Source organism: Astyanax mexicanus, chromosome 14 (genome assembly GCF_023375975.1).
Source record: "Astyanax mexicanus isolate ESR-SI-001 chromosome 14, AstMex3_surface, whole genome shotgun sequence".
Lineage (NCBI taxonomy): Eukaryota > Metazoa > Chordata > Actinopteri > Characiformes > Acestrorhamphidae > Astyanax > Astyanax mexicanus.
The window spans coordinates 3,814,106-3,823,621 of record NC_064421.1 but is presented as its reverse complement, the minus strand read 5'-3'; positions in this window follow the sequence as shown (position 1 = coordinate 3,823,621).

Here is a 9,516-nt window from a genome sequence, read left to right as displayed (position 1 = left end):
TTTTTCTTGATAATCAATAATCACACCTCTAGGATACATTTAAAAAAATGAGCACTTAGAGCAGACTATGCCTTTCAGTATTTTGAGGATCAGGACACACAAAGAAAACTATATACAAAAATGTAAACTTTTTAGTCTAAATAAATAAAAATTTAGTTTAGTGCAAAATAACTACTTAGTAAAAATGTGCGAGTAAAATAATAAAAACTATATAAAGTAGTGCGCACACCATAGCTAGCTTTAGTTTGAGTAAAGCAGGTAGTTTCACACTTTTTTTTCTGTGGACACTTTTGAGTCTTTATTTACTGATATTATTTGGTTTGAAACATCATATAAATATGTTTGAAGCACTAAAGGTAAATAATATTGGTTGGGGAAGGAGATTTTTCACTTTTTTAGGTGTTTTTCTCTCAATGGGTTTCTTGTAGATTTAGCTTTACCGCACTGGGATGTGATCACTATTTTTAGAAAGAGTAAGCTCCACACTTTCCAACCATATATGGATTATGTTTATGTGTGAAGGGTTTCCTGAGTAATTAAGCTGAGAACACAAGGTGAGATTTTGGACAGAAAATCCGTCCGTAGGGTTCTAAGGGTTAAACACTGCTAGAATATGAGATACATTAGATATTGGCAAGAGTATACTGCACAAACCTTGAGTATATTATTATTATTATTGTGATTATACTACATTTAAAAAAAACTATCCGATTGATCACAAGAATATTCTATGATTAACTGCGATTAATGGCACTTAATGATTCAGTCTCCAGTGTCTCAACAGTTTGTTTTTCTCTGTGCTAATATTACCACATATTTTTTTTCCCCACGGAAATCAGTTTATAAACCATATTCTACTATATTTTTGTAAGAAGGTCGGGCTGATGAATTGATTGACAGCCTTGCCTGGAGCAGATAGATGATCTGCATTTGATTTATAACGCTATTTGAGTGATAGTCGAGATGCCGTGTAGGTAACTAGCTAGTTAATCAAGCTATTATAAGTGGTGTCAGCCGATTCAAATATTTAATCTGATTAATCACAACAATGTTCTATGATTAACTGCGATTAATCGCACTTGTTCTTCTTAAGATGTAAGTTTTTATAGTGGATATTTAAAGGTATTAAAACAATGAATGTAAGAAATGTAAAATGCAATTATATTTATATATTTATAAAAGAGTGTTTTCACACCTTGTAGTTGTGTTATAGTTTCTATGATCCGGATCAGTTGATGAGTTTGTTTATTTATTTGGAGCTTCAGTTTCTCCCTCTGTTTGGTTTGGTTTCACACAGGCATAAAAACCTAAACGCACTAAAATGTGCACCAATAAACCATGCAAGCACATCGTCTCCTCTGATTGGTCAGAGCTGTCTGGTGTGGGAGCAAGAAAGTAAATATAGTGAGAAGATTCTGTGTCCTAGCACGTATATCTGTTCAGTGTGAAGCTGCTTTAACACAAAACGCTGACAACTTAAATGCTGTGCGAGTAGCGAGCACAGCACAAAACATGCTCTCAGTGTGTAAACAGCATGGAGCAGCAGCAGAGATAGCATTTGTGTTAAAAGCAGTATATTATCTGGCTAATATATATCAGATTAAACTGCGCCTTATCAGCAGTTTAACTCAATTAAAAAAGTTTGATATTTGATAGCTGAGTCAAATCGAAACCAGCTCACGCTCTCAGATCACTAGATCACTCTGTGTGTTTAATACATATATATAATATATGTGTCATGTCCTGACCCTGTTTCCTGTCTGTCCTCGTGCCTGTGTGTGTTCCACGTGACCTGTGCCCCTTTGTTCTGTCCCAGTACTTTTCCACCTGTGTCAATTTGTAGCTCCGCCCCCTAGCCCCAGGTGTTTTTTGGAAACAAAAGGCATTATTTTCAGGTTTTTACTACACAACAAAAAGGTACCCATTCTTTACATTGAACAATTACTTAAAAAAGACGCTATGACATGAATAAACGTAAAATGATCAGTAAAAAAAAAACATTACGCAAAATCTTTAAAGTTGGTAAAGGAAAAAATGCAGGTAAATTTATTTCCTTTTTGGACAGTTTTAATTTCCTTAAATAATCCCTTTATTAATTTAAATTATTTAAATTATTTTTAATAATAACACAATACTTACTACTGGCCCCTGTTCATTTATGTCCTGAGATAGTTTCATCAAGAGGAATGGTCATCAGTACATTTTATTAGTTACAGCACTTCCAGTCAGCCAGCTCACTTTATCACACCAGAACAGCTGAAAATACCTGTTACTCTTCCCACCTTTTACACCAAATTAATCTGAGCAGTTGATCAGCCCTGCTCTAAGTTTTTATTCGTAAGGAAGACTATCAAATGGCTTCTCCAAAACGGAATTTTCCACTAAAAGATCGCTGATTCGCTCATTTCGCTGTCAATCAAAAAGGGACTCCGCCTCAGACAGATCATCCAATCATCACGCAGAAGCTGAGCGTCCGGGCCGGTCGAGGCCAGCCCACTGCTCCATAGACCGCCAGAGACGCTGAGCGTCCGATGGGCGGGACAAAGCCCAGCATTTATCCAATGACTCGTCTGGTTTGGCCGCGCGCTTTGCTCCGCTATTGAAGTCTGTGCACTGTTTAAAGCAGCGCTGTGAAGCTGCGGGAATGAGTGAGAGGAAAGCCGCGGTGTTACCAGTGATAAGAAGCTGATTCTGAACTAAGTTCAGCGCGGTGTAGCGCATATTTAATCAGTGACATGTACACACAACAGTATATATTTAATCACTTATTTTTTTACATTTTAGGGGAAGCTGAGCTTCCCTTGCAGTCTTAGAGCAACCGCCACTGCTTCCTAGTCTGTTTATGTTATCTTTACATCCTCGTTTGTTTTGGTTTATTTCTTTGTTCTGTGTTTACTTGTTTTCTTTGTTTCTTTGTTATACTTTGTTATATTGTTGTTTTGTTATACCTGCTTTTATGTCCGCTCTCCTCGTCTCCCTGCCTGGGTCAACCGTGACAATATGAGTTTCAAATTTTGAACTGAATTATTGAAATAAAGTAACTTTTCTAGGATATTCAATTATTTTCAAGATGCCCCTGTATATGGTATATAACAGTGAACCTGTGGTCTACTGCTGCCAAAATGTGCAACCACATACATACATCTGCTTTGTAATTGGATGATGGAGCTCATAAAGTGGTCCGTGTATTGAAAGCTCTAAGCTAAATGTCTGTAATGAAGTGAACTGTGAGTGTATAATCAATTTCCACATATCAGTATCCACACATTGCCTATATTGGTTACATTAGCCCACTTTAGCCCATCCACACAAGCTTAAATTACCACACACAGTCAGGCCGACACAGCCTCCAATCAGTCGCACATCCGTGGCTGAGGTCTGGAGGTTTAAACACCTCTAAAATAGGTTCTGGGAATCTATATGCAAGGAATAATAGGCCCAGCGCATCCAGCAGCCTGCAGCCCACACCGCACCGCAGCCAGCCGCTGAGCTGTGTGTTTTTTCAGCCGGTATAAATAGCCACCACATGCACTGTAAGTTGATGGATGACACCAATGGGACGATATTGCCATGCTAACCACCAAATCCTCCGGCTGTTGTCGGTGACCCCGCGGGCCGGTGATACTCTGGCATTTTGAAGTTATCCTCCTGAACCCGCTGAGTTTACTCAGCCTGCCCACATCACTGCTAACAGCTGCTCAGAGTCTGGAATAGATCCACCGCTCGAGATTACTGAGGAACATACAGAACTATAATACATACAAACACAATTTCAGGCCATTTTGGAGAATTTCTATTGATGGGTTCATTCATCAAGAAAGTCTGACGCAGTGTATGTGACACTTAGAAACTCATTTTTCATTGGACAGCTAATATACTGTAAAAAATACTAAAGCATAAAGAACATGTAGGAGTCATATTATTAGTATTAGTATTATTGGGGGTTATATAGAGGTTATTATAGATAGATACATTTACATACAGCTCTGGAAAAAATAAGAAATTACTTAAAAATGACGAGTTTTTATTTTTTATTTTACCGAATTTAAAACCTCTGGAATATAATCAAAATATATATTTTTTTTTTGCACCAGGAGCGGCACAAAGTTATCCAAAAGCAGTGTGTAAGTTATGAGTTGAGTTATAGGCGAGCTGCCGTATAGGCAATAGCTAGTTAATCATGCTATTATTAGTGGTGTCAGTCGATTCAAAGATTTAATCTGATTAATCACAACAATATTCTATGATTAAATGTGATTAATCGCACTTGTTCTTTTTAGGATGTAAGCTTTTATAGTGGATATTTAAAGGTATTAAAACAATGAAAGTAAGAAATTTCAAATGCTATTATATTTATATTAGTGGTGTTAATCAAAATACTAGTATATACTTGAATGTTTGAGGGGAGATAAAACCCTGGACGTGGGGCGCTGGAATAAAGAATGCATGATAAATTGAATAGAGGAAACCTTTTTTTACTTTATCATAAACATCTCAGCTTGGTTGTGAGGATTTCTGAATTAAAACCTTTTAAATCTTTATCTGAGTAAAAAGGTTTTCCAAAAGTTATCCCAAAGCAGTGTGTAAGACTGGTGGAGGAGAACATGATGCCAAGATAAGGAATAAACCATCAGGGTTATTCCACCAAATATTGATTTCTGAACTCTTAAAACTTTATGAATATGAACTTGTTTTCTTTGCATTATTTGAGGTCTGAAAGATCTGCTTTTTTTGTTATTTCAGCCATTTCTTATGTTCTGCAAATTAATGCTCTTAATGACAATATTTTAATATGGAATTTGGGAGAAATGTTGTCTGTAGTTTATAGAATAAAACAACAATGTTCATTTTACTCAAACATAAACCTATAAATAGCAAAATCAGAGAAACTGATTCAGAAACTGAAGTGCTCTGTCATTTTTCCAGAGCTGTTTATGAACTATAGGGGTTATTTCAGATCACTACTCATATATACAGTATAATACAGCATAATGTCACATTATTGGAGTATATAGGCACAAATATTACACATTTGGTCACACAGTTATTACATATACAGTACTAGTCATATGTTTGTTTTTTCATTACTTTAAAATGTTTTGCATTGTAGATGAATACTAAACTCATCCAATGAAGAAAAACATACAGAATTATTTAGTAACCAAAAAGAAAGTGTTGAACAAACCCGAATATACTTCTTAAAAGTAGCTACTTTTGCATAGATGACGGCTTTGCACATCTTGGACATCATTTTCTCAGTCAGCTTTATGAGGTAGAGTTACCAGGAATTCAGGCTTTCAGTTAACAGCTGTGCTGAACTCATCAAGAGTTAATTACTTGAAAAGTAAAGAACTAACTAAGTAAAGAATGTGTATTTGCAAAAAAAGACCATCAAAAATGTTATGATGAAACTGGCACTCATCAGGACCACCACAGGAAAGGAAGAGCAAGAGTTTCCTCTGTTGCACAGGATAATTTATCAGAGTTACCAGCCTGAGAAACTGCAAGTTAACAAAGTCTGGATGACTTAGATATTCATTTACAATGTAGTTAGAACATTTACATTAAACTTAAAAATGTAATTGTGAACTTTTGACTGGTACTGCAGATGTCTATACATGTATAAATCATGGACCATACTGCCTATACTATGTATTACTCTCTTCCATATTATCAAACTGTATGTGGGACATGTCATTATAAATACATATGGGACATGTGTAAGACTCCATGTCCTGGGAATGTGTGTGTGTGTGTGTATGCTTATGATGAAGGCTTGATTACTCTGTATGTACATGTGTGCATAAATATCAGGGATTATGAATGTGATGTTATTCTGCTATATTATATATTCAGGGCCTGTCTTCTGGATGCAGATTAATGTCCACATGGATCCTCCTCTGTAGATAAAACCTGTTTAGTCCGGTATTTCCCTTAATCCCAGTCTGGGAAAGCCAGCGCTGCATTTACAATTCCCCACATGATGACAACCGTGCAGATAAATCAAATATGTGCACTTAAAAACGTGATTTTGTATTTTAGTAAGAGAAACTAGTGATTTCACATTGATTCAACTCAACAAGAAAGTGTTGGTTTATAAAACATACATTTTCCCATTTGCTTTTAGCACCATATACAGGTGCATCATTAAGGACAAATGCTTAGGCCATACCCCAGGGTCCGGGGGACGTGTGCAGGTGTGATGAATCACAGTATAAACCAATAGGGAGTGGGAATGGTATATGTTTATACTTCTCTACATCCAATCACAATCAGATTCCCTCTATCTGGATGGAGAGATATATAAGGCGAAATATATGTGCAGTGATGGGCCACAGACTCTATAATAAAACATATAATGAAATATACTACTTATAATAATACATTTTCTTAATTACTTTCATTTACACACCATTTTACTTGACTTACTATCTTTATCTTTGACAGTGTTGTGTAAACTAAGATTTTTCAAATTGATGTTTTGTTTCATGATGTCTCTTAATATTATACTACTATTTAGGCAACTGATTCCTGACAAATTAAATATTAAACACGCTTCACTCTGAGCTCAGTTAAAAATAGTCATTTCCCAACATGCCTGAAACGTTCTGCATTTGCTGTCCATTTTTCATTTCTTTGGAGTTGTTCGACTCTTTGGCCCGTTTTCTGCGCCATAACTGAGCATTCTCGCCGCTTTTACACTCTTTGGTCCATTTTCTGCACTACAACTGCGCACTCTCGCTGCTTTGACACTGTTTGGCCCGTTTTCTGCGCCACAACTGCGCATTCTCGCAGCTTTTAGACTCTTTGGCCCGTTTTCTGCGCCACAACTGCGCATTCTCGCCGCTTTTAGACTCTTTGGCGCGTTTTCTGCGCCACAACTGCACACTCTCACCGCTTTTAGACTCTTTGGCCCGTTTTCTGCGCCACAACCGCGCATTCTCGCCGCTTTTAGACTCTTTGGCCTGTTTCCCGTGCTACAACTGCGCATTCTCGCCGCTTTTAGACTCTTTGGCGCGTTTTCTGCGCCACAACTGCACACTCTCACCGCTTTTAGACTCTTTGGCCCGTTTTCTGCGCCACAACTGCACACTCTCGCCGCTTTTAGACTCTTTGGCCTGTTTCCCGTGCTACAACTGCGCATTCTCGCCGCTTTTAGACTCTTTGGCACGTATTCTGCGGCACAGCTGCACACTCTCGCCGCTTTTAGACTCTTTGGCCTGTTTCCCGTGCTACAACTGCACACTCTCACCGCTTTTAGACTCTTTGGCCCGTTTTCTGTGCCATAACTGAGCATTCTTGCAGCATATAGACCTTTGGTCTGTTTCCTGCGCTACAACTGCGCACACTCGCAGCTTTTAGACTCTTTGGTCCGTTTTTTGTGCTACAACTGCGCACTCTCGCAGCTTTTAGACTCTTTGGTCCGTTTTTTGTGCTACAACTGCACACTCTCGCGGCTTTTACACTCTTTGGTCCGTTTTCTGCGCCATAACTGAGAATTCTTGCAGCATATAGACTCTTTGAGCTGTTTCCCTCGCTACAACTGCACACTCTCGCAGCATATAGACTCTTTGAGGTGTTTCCCACGCTACAACTGCACACTCTCGCCGCTTTTACACTCTTTGGCCCGTTTTCTGCGCCACAACTGCGTATTCTCGCCGCATATAGACTCTTTGGTCTGTTTCCTGCTCTAGAACTGCGCACTCTCGCCTCTTTTACACTCTTTTCTGACACCTAGCGTTTACACTTTGAATCTCACATTATAAAAACCTGCGGGCCAACTTTAATTTTATTTCTAAAATACCTCGCAGGCCACTTCAAAAAAGGAAACGGGCCGCAAATGGCCTGCGTGCCGTAGTTTGGACACCCCTGGGATAGGTTTTTTTTTTTTTTAACAATGACAAGCCAGAATAAAAATGAGCTGAAATGAAATAGGAGTAACGAGGATATTTTTAAAATGTAAAAAGTAGAAAGTTCAGATAATTGTATGCAAATGTAAAATTATTACTCCACTTAAGTATAGATAACCTACATTTGTACTTAAGTAAGGTAACAAGGTATTTGTACTTCATTACTAGACACCTGTGATCCCACATTCATAGTGCCCCACCCTTGTACTCAGTTTCCTCTGCTGAGAAGCGCAGAAGCACTGGGCTGTTAAGATATCAACGTGCCAAAGTCAGAGCGCACCTGACTCTTAAAGGGAATGAAGAGCATTTACATTTACATTTAAGGCATTTTTAGCAGATGCCTTTATACAGAGGGACTTGTAGGGACTACAACAGTGCTTCGTTGTTTACTTTAAAATATTCATAGCTAGTTTGTAGAGACTAGAAACAAGAGATACACCAAGCTTGGTAATGTTTAGAACCCTAGGAGAATTCTTTAAAAAAGATGAGTCTTCAGTCGGCGTTTGAGGACCGTGAGTGACTCTGCTTTTCCTACACCCAGTGGAAGTTCATTCCACCACTTTGGTGCTCCAGCACAGAGAAAAGTCGGGATGTTTGTATGTGAGCAATTGTGCAAGTGACACGCTGATTGGTTTATTTTACATTATGCCCAAAATTAACCACACCCATGACTAATCTATAAGAGAATTAGTTTGCGCATTTCAAGAGTCGCAAGGTGTACTTTTCCCAGTGTTACGATAGCAAAGACACACCGACACGCCCTAAATCAAGCTTATAAATCAAGCCTATAGATCACTAAAATAATAGGGCCGTTCTTTTCAATTCCAAGCTCATTTCAGTGGGGGAATTATCTGTGGTCCAGACTCCCTGAAGAAATCTCTCTACCAGCACAGTGTAAACTCAGCTTTTCATCTTTTCATTTCTTCAGACTCTGGGTCATCAGGGAGAGAGGAGAGAGCTGAGAGAGTATTATCGGTGCAGAATGATCTGGTGAATTCAGGTGAGTTTTTCTGCGAGCGCTGTCTCTCTGTCTCACCCTCGGCTGTATGGCCGTCTCTCTGCGGGGGTCTGGATGACACCAGCACTTCAGACGGTCTGGGAAGGGGTGTACAGTTCTGCAGGATCAGAAGGTTCTCCACTGTGTCTCCTTGTCTCCTTCTCTCCTGAGCCGTATCCGGTTCCAGCCGGGATATCACCGAGCTCCAATTGACCGGATTGTGTGAGGTCAGTCATTACGGTGATGGCCAGCCAACGGCTCCACTTATGCTGTCAGCGCCGGGTTAAGCAGCTGTCTGGCCTGTGAAACATGGCTCTGTTATTCAGAGAGAGACGGGTCTGAAGTGTTCGCCCTCTCTCCGCTGTCATCAGAAAGGGGTTAAATCAACAGATTCCTTCATGCAGGCTGAACTGTCACCGACACCTCACTCTCAGAGGTAATGGCTTTCAGATAAGACTCGCAGAAGCCGAGCTGCACTTTAAGCGCTGATCAGATTAGCTGAAAAGCTCAAAACAGCAAAATAGCGAAGCGGCAGAAGCAGCAGCAGCGTCTCTCTTCATCTCTCTTCGTCTCAGGCTTACAGAAAACAATCTAAATCAGCAAGACGCT